Below are 20,209 nucleotides of genomic sequence, written 5' to 3' on the forward strand. Positions count from 1 at the left end.
TACTGATTATAATGTAACCAGGCACATATTTGGCAAAAATATAGATTTCCATCCATCCATTTTCTTCCACTGTCAGGCGCAGTGGCCCGTGGAAATGGAAGGGACTCAAGTGCAGATTCAAAACCGGAGGCCAGGGGTGAGGTGTAACGAAAAGAGATATTTATTTTACAATGCTCAAAGGCTAACAGAAAGTGCAGACTAGAATCAATGAACATAAACTAGATGTCTGAGGCGAGAGAAGATACTGTGATGATAACTAGACGGCAGGGATAACTGAGTGCAGGTACTGGGCAGGGGAAACTGTGGCGGGCCAGGGCACTGAAACAGAGGAGAGAGCAGTCAGGGGAATCCCACAGAGAGCTGCGAGTGAATCTAAGGATAGTACACTGAGCTGTCTTACAAACTTGCAGGTGAGGGTTGCGTGGAGGGGGGAGGCAGGAGAGGTCCAGGTGGGTACTGCATGCAATGCAGGGAGGCAGGCAGGAAAGAATGGCAGCTCCGACACGGAGAGGGATTACCGGCGGCAGCAAACTGGTTTCCAGGAGAGCTTGGTAGGTGGGTTTTCGCGGCTGACGAGAAAAACAGAGATACGGTTAATACATCTGATGAGTCACCAAGGAATGGACGTGAGGCCGAGAACTGACTAAAGTTGGCAGATAATCTGGCGAAGACCAGTTGAGTGCGCCGGTCATAAATACTGCTGGTCCGATTGCCATCAGGTGAGGAACAACAAAGACTCCACCCAGTGGGGAGGAGCTGATGCTGTGGAAAACCACCCAGACCACGACATCCGCTTATCTAATCCAGGAGAGCTGGAGCCTGTCCATAGGGCGAGAGGCAGGATACACACTGGACAGGTCAGCAATCTCTTCCTGGGTTAACACAGAGACGGACAACAATTCATGCTCTCATTCAGACATATGGCATGAGGGGAATACAAAGTCTTTTCAGCTGCCTTCAGTTGAAAATGGATGAAATAAAGCTTTACATTCACCCTGTACTTCTTCTTTATGAGCCCATCAGACTGTCCTGTAACTTGATGAGTCTCATCTGTCAGAAAATGGACCACAAGAAACCTAATCTTCCTTCCATTCTGGTTTACAGTCTCAGCAGCACAAGAAGCATAGCCACTGGGGATATAGCAACACTACAAAAGATGTGGGAAAACAACAGTTGAGCTAGACTGAAGGCATCCAGGAGTGTACTTAGTTTGATGTTCCTCGACTTTCAGTCTTCATTGGAACAGAGCCTAGTTATATGAAATTCCCCAGCAACATCCCAGCAGCACAGACAGAAGAGTCTGAGAGCATCCTCACAGCTCTTATTAAATCTCCCGAGCTACCAGGCAGAGATGCAGCAGAGGCTCTAATGAAGCAATTACAGGCTTGAGAGGGATGAGTTCCAAGCCCAGGCCAAGACTGCTTTTTACTGCCACTAAAAAGCTGACAGCCAGGCACAGAAAAGTGGCGGGGGTGACATTTATTTTCCAAGAAGTGTTAAAATCGGATTAAGAGAGGGGAAAGACTCCCAGGTAAGGGTGAGAACATCGAAATGACCACAAATGAGATATAAACACAGCTAAATGATGGCTACAGAACCTGGGCATCACCTTCTGTTGCACTGTGAGATAATATAGTGCAAGTAACTCTTTATTATGCATTATGTCAACTCATATTTGATGCTAAGAATTCATTGTAGGGAAGTTTTCGCAGCACTTTCCAGTCATCCCTTCATATCTAAGTAGTATAGACAGAGATGTAATCTCTTACTACCTTGCTTTGCTGTCAGTTAACTCAGCAAGGTTTTAATCTCTCAATATACAAGATCTTATGAAGGATTGTGTCTTTATTTATAAAAACCGAGTGATGCAAAGTGGATTTCAGTGTCGGGATGGCTACCAAGCTGCTGTTACTGGAGATACACCCAAGCACACAGATAACATTGTCACAATCCAGCCTGCCATATAGGCTTAAGGGCTTATCAACTCTGCCAGAAATGTCAAACAAGCCTTTGACTGTTGCCTGAAGACACTACACTTTCCTGAGTTTAGATAACATGCCCTTACTGAAAAGGTGAATCCCATACCCTTATCCTAATTACAGAGTGGAAAGCAGTCATAGTTGCCTCTAAATAATGGCCATGCCAAATGTGAAGGCAACCTGAATTAAGAAATAAAAACAGAATGGTAAAAAAGTGAGTCAGGAGAATTTGGTATCAGTCAGATTTTTGCTATTGTACACCACCTGCCTAAACACAGAAGGGTGTCCTGTGGTGTTTCGCACTGGGACGTTGGCAGCTGATTATTTCGGTCCTGTAGGTTGTGCAGTGGGGCCTCTGCAGTCAGGTCAAGTCACTGTTATTTATCTAGCACATGTAAAAACAACAGGAGTTGCCCTGAGGTGCTTTCCAGCCGAGGAAAACATATTAACAGTTCAAGTCCCTAAAAATATAAATACAAAGCCCACATAAACAGAAACATGAATACACTGAAAAGCAAAGCAAAAATGTAATAATCATAATATAAAAAAATCTATCAAAAATCAATAAAATAAAAACCTCAGAGTAAAATTATACAAAAGAATACATTTAAAAGAAACAACAGTCATCTAAGGGAGCAAAAAGGAAACATTGACAGGTGGCTGACAAAAGGCAGGCGCCTCAAATTTTACCTGGCTAGATCACTATGGCAACCTGTAGACATGCAAAGCTAGTTATGGTTTTGGGTTTAAAACCAGCTACAAGTGCTATATTTTAACTTGTAATTGTGATTGATGTGCAATATATACATACACCAGTGTCTCCATGAGGTGTTCCTTGTTGGAACATTGTTCACTTGCAGAACACAGGTTCCACAAGATGCCAAAAACATTAATAGGAATCAGAATAATTTTGGCATTTTGCAGTTGCTGGAGATTTGTTCCCTGCCAATCCATGAACTGAATGTGCTGTTTCACCACTTCTCAGAAGTGCTCTATTAGAGAGAGACCTGGTGTCTGTGGAGGCCGTTTGTGGAGGGCAGCGATGGTTGTATGGGGAAAATCCCAGTAGATCAGCAGCTTGTGAAAAAAACAGACCTGGCCATCTGGCGCCAACAAACATGCCACATTCAGAGTCACGCAAATAATCTTTCTTCCCATTCCCATACTCAGTTCAATCTTCAGTATGAACCTCATCATGTGTACATCTAAATGTTTTGGCTTACTTTCCTATGATTATCTGATAGGGGTTAACAAGCAGTTTACCAGTTTTACCCGGTGAAGTGTGTGGTGAAGACTTCCTCCTGAATGAGCGAATTGTATACAGTGGGGAAAAAAAGTATTTAGTCAGCCACCGATTGTGCAAGTTCCCCCACTTAAAATGATGACAGAGGTCAGTAATTTGCACCAGAGGTACACTTCAACTGTGAGAGACAGAATGTGAAAAAAAAATCCATGAATTCACATGGTAGGATTTGTAAAGAATTTATTCGTAAATTAGGGTGGAAAATAAGTATTTGGTCACCTCAAACAAGGAAAATCTCTGGCTCTCACAGACCTGTAACGTCTTCTGTAAGAAGCTTTTCTGTCCCCCACTCGTTACCTGTATGAATGGCACCTGTTTGAACTCATCATCTGTATAAAAGACACCTGTCCACAGCCTCAAACAGTCAGACTCCAAACTCCGCCATGGCCAAGACCAAAGAGCTCTCGAAGGACACCAGGAAAAGTATTGTAGACCTGCACCAGACTGGGAAGAGTGAATCTACAATAGGCAAGCAGCTTGGTGTGAAAAAATCAACTGTGGGAGCAATCATCAGAAAATGGAAGACATACAAGACCACTGATAATCTCCCTCGATCTGGGGCTCCACGCAAGATCTCATCCCGTGGGGTCAAAATGATCATGAGAACGGTGAGCAAAGATCCCAGAACCACACGGGGGGACCTGGTGAATGACCTGCAGAGAGCTGGGACCAAAGTAACAAAGGTCACCATCAGTAACACACTACAACGGCAGGGAATCAAATCCCGCAGTGCCAGACGTGTTCCGCTGCTGAAGCCAGTGCATGTCCAGGCCCGTCTGAAGTTTGCCAGAGAGCACATGGATGATACAGCAGAGGATTGGGAGAATGTCATGTGGTCAGATGAAACCAAAGTAGAACTTTTTGGTATAAACTCAACTCGTCGTGTTTGGAGGAAGAAGAATACTGAGTTGCATCCCAAGAACACCATACCTACTGTGAAGCATGGGGGTGGAAACATCATGCTATGGGGCTGTTTTTCTGCCAAGGGGACAGGACGACTGATCCGTGTTAAGGACAGAATGAATGGGGCCATGTATCGTGAGATTTTGAGCCAAAACCTCCTTCCATCAGTGAGAACTTTGAAGATGAAACGAGGCTGGGTCTTCCAACATGACAATGATCCAAAACACACCGCCCGGGCAACAAAGGAGTGGCTCCGTAAGAAGCATTTGAAAGTCCTGGAGTGGCCTAGCCAGTCTCCAGACCTCAACCCCATAGAAAATCTGTGGCGGGAGTTGAAAGTCCGTGTTGCTCGGCGACAGCCCCAAAACATCACTGCTCTCGAGAAGATCTGCATGGAGGAATGGGCCAAAATACCAGCTACTGTGTGTGCAAACCTGGTAAAGACCTATAGTAAACGTTTGACCTCTGTTATTGCCAACAAAGGTTATGTTACAAAGTATTGAGTTGTATTTTTGTTATTGACCAAATACTTATTTTCCACCGTGATTTACGAATAAATTCTTTACAAATCCTACCATGTGGATTCATGGATTTTTTTTTCACATTCTGTCTCTCACAGTTGAAGTGTACCTCTGGTGCAAATTACTGACCTCTGTCATCATTTTAGGTGGGTGAACTTGCACAATCGGTGGCTGACTAAATACTTTTTTGCCCCACTGTATATGTAGCCAAGGTTTCTGGCGTATGTGCGACAGACTGAGCATTCCTGGATCCACTGTGGCAAATAAAGGAGGCAAAAAAAGCAAAACAAATAAAGCAAATCGGTGAACCAGGTAGAAATGGGAAGAAAAAAATCTGTAACAAGAAAGCTAATGAGAAAATTTCCCTCTTATATCATCCTCCTACTGTGAAGGTGGTAGGGTCAAATCCCAGAGGAGCTGCCAATGAGCTGCAGTTGTAAACGTGAATGAGTAATGTTCACTGGGTTAGAGTAGCGCTGTAGGGCTATGGGGTTTGATTCACACGCATGCCAGTCATGCTGAAAATGCATGCACTTCTGCTCCGGCTACAAATGTACTGCCCAAGTAAAAGCAGGCAGGATTGTTGTCATTGTGTGCTAAACTCTGCCAAACACAAAGCAGATGTTCATCACTGACTTTTAATGTTGTATCTTACAGGCAGAGACACTGGATTGGCTTTGTGGGAACAAACATGATGAGAATGATTAATTACATTTGTGGACATACTCATAATTTAATCAGAAACATATTACAGCAATTTGCCAATTAGTGGAGCTGAACTATTAACACATTCACCAGGTTAATTTAGGTGAAGGAATATTGAAATCTAATTAAGCATAAAATGATGTATTAAAAAGGCCTTGAGAAATTGATAATTACTGTGGCGTGTAAGCACGTTAAACTGATTTCTCATAGGGCTTTAAATTTGGGTACATAGCAGGAAAAGACACAAGCAAAGCAAACAAAAGAAACATGGAAAACTCACAGTGAGTAAGTTAGAATCCAACTCAGTTTACAGTGAGATTAAACCTTTAGAAATAATGAATATGCATTAATACCTTTCACACAGATATTATGTTTGATCATTCAGGTTTTTGTCCATCTGTCCAAAAAAATTCTACCTGGCCAAGTTTTGGGAAACTTGCAGGTCTGGATAATTGGTTGTCATTATTATTATTATTATTATTATTATTGATTCTTCTTTTCTTTCTTTTTTTAATGTAGTCACCCCATCAGCTTGTGAATATATATACACAACTGCTTGGGGCTCAGGGCAGTCTGGGGGGAACCAAGGGCTGACAAATTTCACCTTTCCTCTTTTAAACAACCTGCGGTCGAGGTGCAATGTCATCTTAGTGGAAGGATGCCTTAATGGAGACTTACTTGGGGAAGGAAGGGACATCAGTTGTTTAATAATATCAGGGTGTGCTACAGAGTTTGAATTAGCATCACAGTGAGATTATATTACATAATTCCTTTGTGTGTGTGGTGTTTTTGATTAATATGTTTTTTAATATGATTGGATCCTTATCATTTGGGGATATCTGGGCTCTTTGAGTTTGCTTCTTTATGGTTAGTGTTTATTTTATAATATCTCTAACCTAAAATAAAGAGAGATTGTATCATGTCAGTAGCAAATTGGTAAACTCCTGCTTATATGAAAAGGGCTAATTGTCAATGTTTGTGTCCTCATGCTTCTCTTGTGAATGTGATTGCCACCGCTGGGGTAATTTTGCAACGCATTAGCCATTCAGCACTGTGCCATTAATATATCGTAGCTCACATGTGTACTGTATGCTAAACAGCATGTTTTGTTATATCTGCCAGCTATTGTATATTCCCACTCTGTTTTATTAAAAGAACAGCAGGAGTTATTTCAGTTTCTACTAATCAGCTCTGATTCTGCACAACACCCGCATGGATTTATAATAAGAAAATGACAGACATAAGATCTTTGCTTCTGTTCTGACCAAGTGGAAGACCCTTGCCCCATGCTGTTATCCAGTATGGGCTTCAGCAGTCTATTTCAGTTGCTGGGTGTCCAATATTATTAACACAAAAAGTCCTAATATTATGGACTTAGTAATCCATGCTAATTATATGGGGTCTTATTAATGATAATACAGGCGACAGTGAACTGAGCATTCAGCAAGCTGAATTTTAAATCTCAGGCACCCAGATTAGATTTGAAGGGTTTGTCTGTAAATGAGCTATCTGATGTCTGGGATATCTATAAATGGGCATCCCAAGCGATGTACAATATATCTTGTACTGATTCAGTTTTGGTTGGTAATCTTTTTGTGCATCATTTTACGTTTATGAAGGAAGAGAAGGTCAGCAAATGACCTTGCAAAACCATGTTAGATGTGCTGAGTAAAATACTCGTATATCATGGGAAATCACTGCTTGAATGAAAAACAACCACTGTGAATTCAGTATGCAAGTTAATTCAAATTTGATTTTTTTTAAACCAGGCTAAGACTTTCTGCCTTTATGTTGGACCAAACTTAAATTTCTGAGCACATGCTTGTCCACAGACAGCTATGCTACTGGACAAGCTTGTGCAGATTCCCCTACCTTCTCAAAGATATTATGTTGTTATTTTCTCACTGTTGCAGCTTTGCCTGTTAAGTGGTAGATAGATTAGTGGTGTCGCAGAATGATAATACACGCCACAATCATAAACAAAAAAAGCAAAGCTCATAAAAGTTCCAGTGTATCAGACAGTTTTCTGGCCAAAGTAGGAGTGAAGGAATGCAAAGACTGGTCTCTGTGTTCGGCTTAGCTCTGTTCTAGTGTGTGTGTGTGTGTGTGTGTTTTCTTTTATAACCAAGGCTAAACACAAAAAGTAGTTGCTTTTATTTTAATGGGTCAGTTTAGTTTAGTTTAAAACAAAGTGAACACAAGTTCCACTTCTGTTTATGTGGTGTGTGAGTTATAGCACTGGATCCTGCTGAATTATTAATAAAGTGACCCAATTAATTCTTAAGTTGTTGGAGCACAACACACAGAAGGGACATCACCAGGAGCTCAGCAGCCACAGTCAAAATAATTACTTCTCAATACTACATACATTAATCTAGAAATGCAACGCATAAGATTAACTTTTTGACTTCGGAGCTTTTAAACCCTTAAAACCCTTGACATTCCTAGCAAAAGACTTCAACCGTAGTATTATCTCCTCTCACATAATGAGGGGAAAGTGTGTGAAATAAAAGTACAAACTTGTCAGTATACCAGCATGTTCCTTTAGTTATTTGTAAAATATAATTCCTCCCACTGAAATTCTCACAGCTCATTAAAATGGAATGGAAAGTTATTGCGTATGCTTCCTTTAGCACATTTTATCTTCTAACAATGTGTAACTTGATCGGAGTACTGAAAGTACTGAATTGGAGCTTAAAGCTGATCTTTTTTAAAGTTTTATTTATAAAAAAAAAAGTGAATGAAAGTTTAAATGAGAGATTAACTGCAGACATGATTGGATCAGTAAGAAAATCTTTGTGCATTTTCAAGGCCTGCGGAAACTGTTTATTACAGTGTTGTTACAGAGTGATCCATCTTTTAATACATATACAATCTTTGACAGTGTTGTGCACAATGACTACTTTGTTTACATCCATATCTCCACCAGCTGAAAGACAAAACTGAAGATGGCAGTCTAATTTCAACGTTTTAATCAGCTAAATGTTTCTACAAGGCTGATGTTTTGTGAAATCATAATATAATATAATATAATATAATATAATATAATATAATATAATATAATATAATATAATATAATATAATATAATGCACAAATGTAGAAGACTGACCATTGGCAATCACAGCTCATTTTGCGTAAGTTAATTTGTTTCGACACATGTAACCTGTTTTGCAGAACGCTTTAAAAACCTTTGGACATTGGCTCTATCACTGACACTATAACTAAGTCCTTATCGAGGACCGTGGCCTTTAAAGGCATCAGAGGCCACCGTCAGGCAAAGACCATTGCCATTGTTAGCGCTGGAGAGAAACCTGACCCACAAGCTAAACAAATGCTGGGCTCCTCACTGCCTCCAACAGCTGGCATATGGAAGGGGACCTTGGCAAGCAGCTGAATTTTGCAGCCCAAATAACACCATCATGGCTGCAGCCAGATATGATCATCGTATTCAAATCCACCAACTAATTGATCATGTTGAAATTAAAATTGCAATGAGAAGAGAACAGGATTTGCAGGGCAATCATTTAGCAATGGAGCATCTGAAGTCACAGAGAAGGCTACTGGGTGGCTTTGCATCCAGAGTATGGAACCATGAACAGTTCCTGCTGGACCTGAAATACCCGATGACCCTAAGTTCCATCACTGATTGAATCTGTGAGATGTGACTTTCATCCCAAAAACTGGAGAATTCTAATGTTTTATTGAATTGAATTCAGATATATATATATATATATATATATATGTATATATATATATATATATGTATATATATATATATATATATATATATGTATATATATATATATATATATATATATATATATATGTATATATATATATATATATATATATATATATATATATATATATATATGTATATGTATATGTATATATATATATATATATATATATATATATGTATATGTATATATATATGTATATGTATATGATATATATATATATATATATATATATATATGTATATGTATATATATATGTATATGTATATATATATATATATATATATATATATATATATGTATATGTATATATATATATATATATATATATATATATGTATATATATATATATATATATGTATATGTATATATATATGTATATATATATATATATATATATATATATATATGTATATATATATATATATATATATATATATATATATATATATATATATATATATATATATATATATATATATATATATATATATATATATATATATATAGTTACCTCAATGTGGTTTATATTGAGAGGTAAATGCTTACTACAATAATGAGAAATCACAAAAAAAATCAATAATATAAAACTAAATAGCTCAAAGTAATGTTGCTTCATAAAATGAGGCAAAATAGGTCTACAGAATAGCAAACAAAATAAAAATTGATCAATATACATACTAAAAATAAACACAACAAATTAAAATAAATTTGTCTGGGTTTTTTCTTTGAGAGGTTTGGTAAATGGTGAGATTTTCAAAAAGCCTTGAAGTTTGTCTCACAGATGTGCTGTGTTCTGTACAAAATAATTGCACGTGGTTGTGAAGAGTTCTTGTATAAGGTCCTTTTGATCAAACAGAAAAACCAATATCCATCCATCTATCTACCTGCAAAAGTATTTTCATTGAATTTATTATAAACCACTCACTTGCTGATAACAGATCAAACATATTCTTGCATTCTGTCACATAAAAAAACTAGCACACAATTAGCTACGTATAAACACAAGTAGCCAAGTAAACTTTTACCTCAATCCTGCACCTTCTGTAACCCACACATTGCTCAGTTAACAGCCTCCCTGGGGAGAAATCACATGCAGGACTATTTTTAGGGGCTCATTAATAGTGTGATGAGCATCAACTCTTTCACGAAAGAAGCTACAACTATGAAGATGTCACTTGTTCACTAAATGTCAGGCTACTGGGAGGTAATTTATTTTCAGTGCAGAGCGGCATTAGGGTGCTGTTACACTAGCAAAATATAAAATTACATTTTACTTAAAAGCCTCTAGGGGATTTGGAGTAGTAGCAGCAAAAGTAACAGGATTCTAGTGTGAAAGGAGAGCCCAAAAAACACATTTTGATGTTAAAAATAAAATTAAAAGTACAGTAAAGCAAAGTAATTATTTCAGTATGATTGACTGAGATTATATGCACAGAATGAAGAAACTAACCCATCCTGATGCTCCGTTCTTTTCCAGCAATAGCCAGGATTATTGTTGTATATATTGGAGAGTATAGTTACAGTATAATGTATAGCATTATATATAGCATTATGCATTAGGCAGTAGTAGTAGTAGTTGTCGCTGTTGTTTTGTTGTTGATGATAATGATGAAAAAATGCCATACAGGTGGTTTTTGCTAGGCTTCCAGTCCTTTTTCTTGTACTCCATTCTATATTTAGTGTTGAGTCGAACAAAATTCGAAAATCTAAAATGATAATAAAATAAGGTAGATATCCTGAGAATTTAAAACCATCAACAAGAACAAAAATGTACCTGAAGTGTGAACTTAAGTGCAATCTGTGGGCATGTCATAATCTACCGCAGGTGTGTCCAACTCCAGCCCTTGAGAGCTGAATGAAATGAAGGCCGCAATTGGAGCAGCCTTCGTTGCCTGGCTGTGACGTACTCGGCCTTCAATTTCAAGGGTGCAGCCTATGAATTGGGACATACCTACTGTCCTGCAGCTTTTAGACGCATCCTTGTTCCAGCACACCTGAGTCAAATGAATGGCTTGTTATCAGGCCTTTGGCAAACTTGATGGCATGCTGAAGAGGTCGTCCAACCATTTGATTCAGCTGTGTTGGAGTAGGGATGCACCTAAAAGCTGCAGGACAGTAGCTCTCGAGGACTGGAGTTGGACACCCCTCTGATCTGCAGACTAGAAAGAGAACAAAAGCTTGCAGGTAATCGGTGAGATCTGCACAGGATTTCTACTCTTTACTAACATGCATTATGTGCATTATCCAACTGTCTCCATTGATTTTTATTTTATTTTTGCATCTTAAAATCACACATAGCTCATGGAAATGTGGGTTACCTAATGTGTTGGGGAAAATGTGCACAAGCGAACAGCGTGAAACATCTCACTTTAATACATTGCAGTGTGTAACAGTCTCTCATCAAAAAAATAAGTAAATAAATGAATAAAAAAGTAAATAATTGTTTTGGACATCTAATGCTTTGATTTTCATTGAACTCCACCCATTAAAAAATCACTGTTATCAAAAAGCTTTTAACCACTTACCTCTGGCTATTTTTGTATATACAGCTTTTCAGTCTGTGTAATTTCTCAGGCTGCAACTGAGAATTATGTTTCTGATTCATAAATATGTATTTGCGCTCTTCTTTTACGTTGATTGGCCCTTAAGCCTTATCCTTATTTTCTCTTGAATTGTCTCTGTTTAAAGTTGTTTTTTTTTTATTAATAAACTAAAAAAAAGTTATCATCTCCTGTTCACAGCACACAAACACCAAACAATGGCAGCTTTACACATGCCACAGCCAAGCTAATTAACTGGAGGGGTTGTTCTCAGAATTTGCAGTGCATCCCATAATTTATCACATCCCCTGGAGAGACCTCATTCATACTAATCATTCAAATTTTCCCTCATTTTGCATTTATAGCTGAAATCCGCCTTATTTTTTACTAGAGATGGCACGATACCACTTTTTTATGTCCGATACCGATACCGATATCATAAATTTGGATATCTGCCGATACCGATATGAATCCGATATAGTGTGTTTTAATCAATAAAACTGTTTTTTTAAAAATATCTTGCTGCATTTTGTATAAGTTCATACTCAAGTTTAAAACAACAACTACACTGAAGCTATTCTGTTATACCTATATGCAAAAAAAAAAATATTTATAGTTCAGCAATACTGATCAATCTAATAAACTTAAACCTACACCATCCTCCCTATTCTGGTATTTTAAAGAGTACTTAGCGTAAATATTAAGCAACCTAACTAATAGGGTTCCAACTCCCAGCAACAACAAAAATAAATAAATAAAAAATAGGGAACCACCCCTCACGCTCCACCTCATGATGCTTAATCAACGTAATCAACCTTAATTTGATGCAGTGTGAAAAAAAAATGCACAGAAATCAATTATTTTTCAAGAAATATTAAATAGATTCAACATCTTTCTTCAACAAAATTGCAGACTGTACAGATGGTACCTTCCCAAAGGAAAAAGTACTATAGCTTACTAGGGTATATATATTAGACTTAATAGTCACTATATACAGTAATTGACTTCTATTCATTTTACATCAAATTAAAACTTTCGGTGTAAGATTCGGATAATTATTTATTAAAAGCTAGACATTTTAAATGAGAATAAGAAAGAAAAGTATGTCTTTGTGCCCCCTTTTCCCTGTTAATGCCCTATCGGCCCCCCTGGCTAAACTTTGCTAGATCCGCCCCTGCACAGTTACCAGCCGTCAGCTACGTAGAAAAAGATCCTGGTGTAGAAAGTAATAATAAATAAATTCTAACAACAGCTGATCAAGCTTAAACGTGCTGCTGTTGTTCAGCCGCTGGTTTCCTCTTTCTGGTGCAAAGTGGGCCAAAAACAAACCAGAGAGATGGACTCGCGACAGAAAAGCCGATCAGCTGATCATTAAGCAGTTTCATGATTGAAGTAGCAGCAAGAAGAGGCAGTCGCTCCATATATCGCTTGTTAAGCTTAACGCAGGAATGCTTTACAAACATTCAGAGATGGACTTACACACTTGCTTTACTTCTCTCGGGGATAACTTTGTCGGAGATGAAATGCCGGGTTGCTAGCGAAGCTCCAAATGCTATCCAGACCACTGACAGGTCCCGCATGCCACAGCCGCTCTATCACGTGATGTCTACTGCTCCGACGTGCTAACTTTCTGAGGTGAGTTACGGCGTGTTGCAAGTTTTGTGAGGTGCTTTCGTGATATTTAATGGATCGGATTACATTTTTTATTTTTCTCCGATATCCGATCCAGTAATTTAGGTCAGTATCGGACCGATACCGATACATAATATCGGATCGGTCCATCTCTATTTTTTACTAATTGAATTTTTTCCTCTCACCCTGGGATGCTAATGGTCGTGGATTCTTGTAGTGTACACCTTACAAATCAACACACGATTTAGAAGAATTCAATATTGTGAAGCTAACTGACTTTCCTAGCTAGGCCGGGCTTTCTTTCAAATTTATAGGAGACATTTATGTTACAGTAGTGATGATATGGCACATTGTTACACAGGAGAGAAAAGATAGGAGAAGGCAAAGCTGCAGGGATCTGTGATGGCTTTACGAGTAGGAGGTATAACCTAGAAATATCAGCATTTCTGGGAGATGGATCTGTCATACATGTCTTTGTGTCACTTTGTGGTCATCAGGGTGTACCCCAGCAAAATGAAGGCTGGCAACTTTATACTAACCAGGCTCACTAGTAATGAGCCACTGTATGAGAGCTTTGTGGTTATAAAAGAACAAATAGTATTTTGGGGGCTATATTGGGAGTGTTACTCAGATATAATACAATTCAATTCAATTTTATTTTGATAGCACCAAACCACAACAACAGTCACCTCCAGGGTATCTATAGTGTAAGATAAAGATCCTACAATAATATATTGAAAACCCCAACAATCAGACGACCCCTATTAATAGTAACTAATGATTAAATGTAAAGTGATTCATAATAGAAAGTGAAGAAAGGTGAGTGGTGAAGAAACAGTGCAAATAGAATAAACTGCTTTTTAGTAGTTTTTTTTGTAGTTTCGTTTAGTGTAGAAACAAGGGTTCTGATGATAGCAGCTTAACAATATTAACAATGTCAAATTATTAGAAGCTTGGGAGGGAAGAACAAGAAAAAGGTCATCAACGTAATCAGCAGAACATTAACCATTTGATTTTTGAAACGTACAAGAACTCACAGGATAATACAGCATATGTACAAAGGGCCATCTTTACTAGCAGTGTACAAACTCATCCCATCCCTTAAAACTGGAGCTCATCCCAGTGGTTAAATGCCACCTGGATAGGAAAAGAGTCATCCCATGGCTAACACACAGAGAAAAACAAACATCCACACTCACATGCACACCTCCAGCCAAGTTAGACTGACCAGTTAACCTAGCATGCATATCATTGGAGTGTGAGAGGAAGCCAGAATCCACAGACGGAAGGAGGACACACAAACTTCACGCTGAAGTTTGTGGCCGCAGATTCAAACCAAGACCTGTGTGCTTTGTTAAGCACCAAGCCACTGATGGTTGCATTAGAACAGTAGCATGAAAGCAATGATATCCACACAATTACCTGCACCTGTATTTGATATTTGATATACACTAGAGTTGTAATTTTGTTTGTCAATACTTTAATTTTCTTTGCCAATTCCTACAAACTGCACTGCAGTTCATCTGAAAGGGGATTAATGATGATTTTGTGTGAAAACACTGAATGACTTTGAATTCTTCTCACATTCAGTGGACGCTAAACCTCAAACTAAAATTATTTTACTAGGGATGAACTCGCTAAATAACTGAGGATGGCACGATCAAAGCAAATCAGTGTGATTCAGCTGACCTCTAACTTCAGAGAAAACCAGGACCTCTGAAAAGGTGTAAAAGATTTAAACTTCGTCTTCTTCTCCAAAGTGGATTAATTATATGCAAATAATAGTTAATTACGCTTAGGTTTGACTGGTTAATGCTTCATAAAGTGCATTCATGTGTTATGAAGTTAGCATTTGCTGATTAAATAATCTGCTCTCTGAATTTCCTCATTTTTTCATTAGCTATCACAAGTTATTTAGTTATGGACAGCTGATATTTATTTTTAAATCAAACCACTAATGTTTGCTTGAAGGGGGTTAATTAAACTTAGCCTATCCAGGGATGGTTTACTGAGCAACACAGATGTCTATTAAAGCGTTTTGGACATCCTTAAGAAGACAAATTATAGAAAGACTGCTTCTGTGAGAACTTTACTATTTAACTTTTAAAAGCAAAGATATCCAGATAACCAGAGTCCTTGCCCAGGTAATCAGGGTTGTGTCCTTAACAATGTGTCATTTGCATCATATTTGAGCAAACTCAGTCACTGAAGGAAAAACAAATATTAGTATAAGCTATGCTTTAGGACGGAAAAATGATTAATCAATGGTTACACTGTTTGACAATTTAATCAGAAAAATGCATGCACTGCAGAAGATTTTTTTTTTTTTGTCTTTTGGCCCTTCTACAGATTTAAAAAAATAAAAATCCTATTGTGCTGCAGTGACCTTCTGTGTTATTTACACAACCCCGTGAGGCTGTTTGGCTCAGAGTTTGGTATTCATATCATTCCTGGACTGTTTACTGTGAAATTAATGGTCTGTTGTCTCCCATCAACCTAGTCCAGACAGTCTTCACATGCAACTGACAGCAGCTTGCGCAGCATCCTTATGAGTAGGAAGAAAACTGAGAACTAATAGCACTGTCTTTACTGGGCTGTCATGCTCGGAGCAAAGGCCTTGAAGCCAGGAAGCTTAAGCATTCATTGCTTGATTAAATTCTTCACAGGACACAATGCTCCAATGGGAAGTTGGGCTCAGAATGTGACTTGGCAAGCTCTGAGGACAGTAATAACACAGCAAATAAAAATACATAACAATAGCCACTTGAAGGAGAAAGGGCAGTTTAATGGAATGAAAACAGGCAAACCAAAGGCTTTATGTAGGTACTAAAATGAATGCAATAGCAATTCAGTTATTACATTTATATACATTTAAATAAGTGGAGTAATGAGATCACGAAGTGGCTAAAATGAGAAAAAGTTGCAGTTGCTGGCTGTGGCAGTGACCTGTTGGCACAATAAAATGTCTAATGAATTATTTCAGATTACATAAGATTTGCTACATAACCTACAGTATATGACAGGACAAATTGCTTAGGCCCGACATTTTTCAGTCAACACCTCTGTTGTCCCATATGCACCAAAATGCATCACTTCTCGTTAGCGTTTGCATTCAGGTCAGACTGGCACAAAAATAAAGATTTAATAATAATTTAAAAAATTATTTATATTAATTATTATTCTTATAGTGATTATTCTGGATAAGGCTTTGATTGACAGTTACAGTAGCTGTTTTATATTGCACTCAGAATATTTAATTATGCACATGTGCTGATTACGCTGCCATTGTCTATCGATGTGTGTGAACTAAAATGATCACTGTAGTTATTACAGTGACTAGAATGATCATTTTCTTACTGAGGCTGGACAATAAAGAGACATTTCCGGCAGTGTTAAAAGAGGAAGGGGCTGTAAGGGGACTGTCCCAGCCTCCGAACTACAGTTACACTGAATGCAGGCCATTGTTGAAGTTTGTAAAAGCTATGGAACCACCAGACCATGGAACACTCACTGCCCAGCCCCCAGTAGTGCCCTAGATTCTGGGGCACTGCATTAGTTTGTTGCTCTTCTTCGTCTGCTGTCATGGGGCAGTTTCATGTGTCATTTGGCTTTTGCTCAAGCAGGAATTAAAGCCCTTTTTCAAGCTTGTTGGAGGTAAATCTGCCTCCTGCTGTGTTTGAATTGTCCCCTGCAGTCAAAAAGCAGCCATACAGTTGATAGCTAGAGTTGATTGTGCAGTTCAGACGTTGCTGATAGCAGTGAAATGTGATGATGCTGCACAAAAGATCAATGGCTGAAGTGCACAGATGAGGTGACAAATGGTATTTTTAAAGGCCACCTGCTTCATTGAAATGCAACATTTCTTTTTATGAGGGTGTCAATTTTAAAGCCGTCACACTAGTCTGGTACAAGCCAGACAGTTTTCAAAGGTTTTTAAAGTTTCCAAATGCAAATAAGCAATCAATAGTTATATTCCTATTTCAAAACAATATTGATGCTTTTTATAGACAGGAGTCACCAAGTACTTTACAGAAAACAGTTGGTGGCACATTAGTACATCGTGGATTTGAAAGATGAATCTCATGAGGATTTTAGCAGTGCAACAAATCAGCGACTCTCTTCAAAGTGAGAGCTAGTTTACATTAGTTTGAATAAGTTTCATTATTGCTATTCTTTCATACTTGTTCTGTTGACTTAAAAAAAAAAGAAGTGGAAAAACTGTAATTTTGAGTTATTTTTTTTCTGAATTTGGCTGCATGAAAATACCGAGCTTAGGAGAAAGGTAAAGAGATGGAACAGTAGCCTATGTCTTGTGGTGGCTGTGGACAGTCATCCAGTCTGTGTGGGCAAGATACTGAATTGAGTGTTAATTTGAATGTTATAAAAAGGTGCTTAGATAAAGTACATGTGTGTGATTAGGGGCTTGTAGAAAAAAAGGGGCTGTGAGTGCTCAGTTAGCATACATATATATATAAGTGCCGGTCTATTTGCATTAGGTGAACATAGTGCTAACACTAAACATTCAAACAAATCCAGGATCCCTGAGAAACTGTAAACATTTTAAACCATGTTAGGCACATGTTCTTATAACTGATTTGCAAACAGGATATGGTCATCAAAACTAAAAATTGTGCTGACCAGCAATAAAGCAGCTCTGGCTAAAGGTTGCTGGCTCCTCCGGGAGGCAAATGCTTATTCTTGGTTTGAGGGCTTTTTATATGATGATGTAGATAAGTAACATAAGAGAGGAGTCTGGCATTTATAACTTTGAAAACCTTTTATATGGACAAAAACTTTAGATAACAGACTAAAGGATAGGAATAAATGCTAGAAGCTCAATCGGAGATATATATAATGAACTGATGCCTGTTTGATCTGCTTTGAATTTCAGATCTTCTCTTTGTTGTCATGCAAAGCTCACATCTTTTTTTCATAAGTGAATTTTATAGTTTGGCTTATCATCAGCTGAATGCCATGGAATATTTCTCTGTCACATGTGATATAATAAACACCACTAAATAGAAGGTGAAATGAAGATGACACTGCAGGGGGATTGAGTCCTTAGTGGCATGTTTCGTGGATACAGACGCTGTAAGTGAGAAAGCGGGTTAGCAAGCCCTGCTTGTCATTTTAAGTTTGATGGTTGTTTGATCATTTCGTATTCAAATACAAATGTGTGTATGCCTTGTTGTCTTCTTGCAGCTTTAGACCCTCATTTAATTTAATCACTTTTTAAAAAACAGACTCAAACTGGAACGTGAGCAAACTCAAGCTAAACTCAAACATGATTCTCATAAAATATGGTGGACAGTCAGCAACACAGCTTGTTGCAAAGCACCAGGCTGTTTCCTCAAAGAGTCTTTGTTCAGCTATGAGAGGGAGTGAGAGAGACAAAGGAAGGGACAGGAGGTAGGAAGTGGGAGAGAGAGAGAGAAAGAGGGAAAAGAGAGAGGTAACTGAGGGCAAAACAGGAGACCGAGGAGGAGATTAAAGAAGAGAAAGGGTGGAGTAGGAAAATGGTAGTTACGTTTCACTTTGGGATAGAGTAAGAAAGCATAGTCAAACAAAAATACCTCATCAAGGGAGATATATGGAGAAATACTGGTGTAGAGAAAGAAATAGTTTAGCGAGGGTGTGGAATAGAGGCTTCATAAGTAAAGTAATAAAGACAAGCAGACAACCAAAAGCAAGCATAGAAAAGAAAAGTGCGGGATTGTGAATTTGTGTGTGAAAGAGGAAAGCAAATGTATGAAGTGTGAGTGAGAAAGATACAGAGGGAGGGCAGAGAAAGTGTTTGACAAAAGGCTTTTGTTGTGAAAGTGGCCATTTTGAATCTTCCCCTGGTTACGGATGGCTCCACTTCACTGTGTCCCAGCCTACTTGTTTGGCCTAGTTTCTCATTAAGTCGCCACTTGTACGGTGACAGTGTTTACTCTGTTGGCACACTCACTATTTATGGCAAACATTATCACACATCCACTAGAGATGGTGCAGCTTGATGCCATGCAGATCAGCGAATTTTTCTCCCGAGGGCAGCACATCCTATAACACATTTGTTCTTTAAAGACCATGACAATGCTGTTAGAAGGCTCTTTTTTATCTTGAAAGATGTTCATTATGAATTTCCTTCAGATGCCAGCAAGTGAATATTTACATTCATTTTGATTTAGAAACAAACCAAATATATGTTGAGGTAGAGTAGGGCGATATGGCCAAAAATATTTATCACGATATATATTTGAAAATTTGCGATAACGATATAACTGACGATATAATGGATGCGAGACAAAATACAACTCCACAACATTACTAGCGCAAAAAGACAACCTTCCATTTATTTTCACTTAAACAAGAAGCTGGTTTTTATGTACATTAAAGCTTTATAAAAATGTAACAGTGCAAATGCAAATTCCTTGCTGAAAGTTTAACCAAAAGGCATTTCCAGTACAAATGGGCTGACATATCCTGAGCATAACCATGTATAATATCCACTGAAGTTAAAAAGAGGTGCTTTGCAACATTAAACTGCAGTGTGCAGTACGTATGTTTCGGACCATAAGGTGCACGGGATTATAAGGCACATTAAGCGAAACAAAGCAGTCAGATAAATCAAACTTTATTAAACTCATTCTTCTTGCTTCCTCCACTTCTGTACCATTGATTCATTAATGTTGAAATCTCTGGCAGCTGCTCTATTCCCATGTTGTTGCAGTATATTAATGACTTACCTGGTATTGTGGATGGATTATCTCAGTTGTTCTCCTGACTGAAGTTTGGTCCGTTTACAGCATCCTGCCATGCGATTGCATTTGTCTCTAACCATGAGGAACCTTCCCCTTAACTTTTATAAGTGGAAAAAAGTTAGTGTTCATCCTCCAGCT

The 20,209-nt window shown here is 38.1% G+C and overlaps 1 protein-coding gene and 1 long non-coding RNA gene across 24 annotated transcripts in view; one reads left to right on the top strand and one right to left on the bottom strand.

The window, feature by feature from the left end:
* The window catches only part of prom1a (prominin 1a), a 94,223-nt gene that overhangs the window by 44,267 nt on the left and 29,747 nt on the right, over nucleotides 1-20,209 (top strand). The window lies entirely within an intron of this gene.
* On the bottom strand, nucleotides 138-783 carry LOC145430208 (uncharacterized). 2 transcript variants are annotated; one of them, XR_013910672.1, is made up of 3 exons: nucleotides 645-783; nucleotides 401-569; nucleotides 138-318 (listed from the first exon to the last, which is right to left on the bottom strand). It is a non-coding gene; the product is annotated as an uncharacterized LOC145430208 (long non-coding RNA). The 2 variants fall into 2 exon arrangements; XR_013910671.1 differs by having other exon boundaries at nucleotides 401-776.

Source organism: Astatotilapia calliptera, chromosome 2 (genome assembly GCF_964374335.1).
Source record: "Astatotilapia calliptera chromosome 2, fAstCal68.1, whole genome shotgun sequence".
Taxonomy (NCBI): domain Eukaryota; kingdom Metazoa; phylum Chordata; class Actinopteri; order Cichliformes; family Cichlidae; genus Astatotilapia; species Astatotilapia calliptera.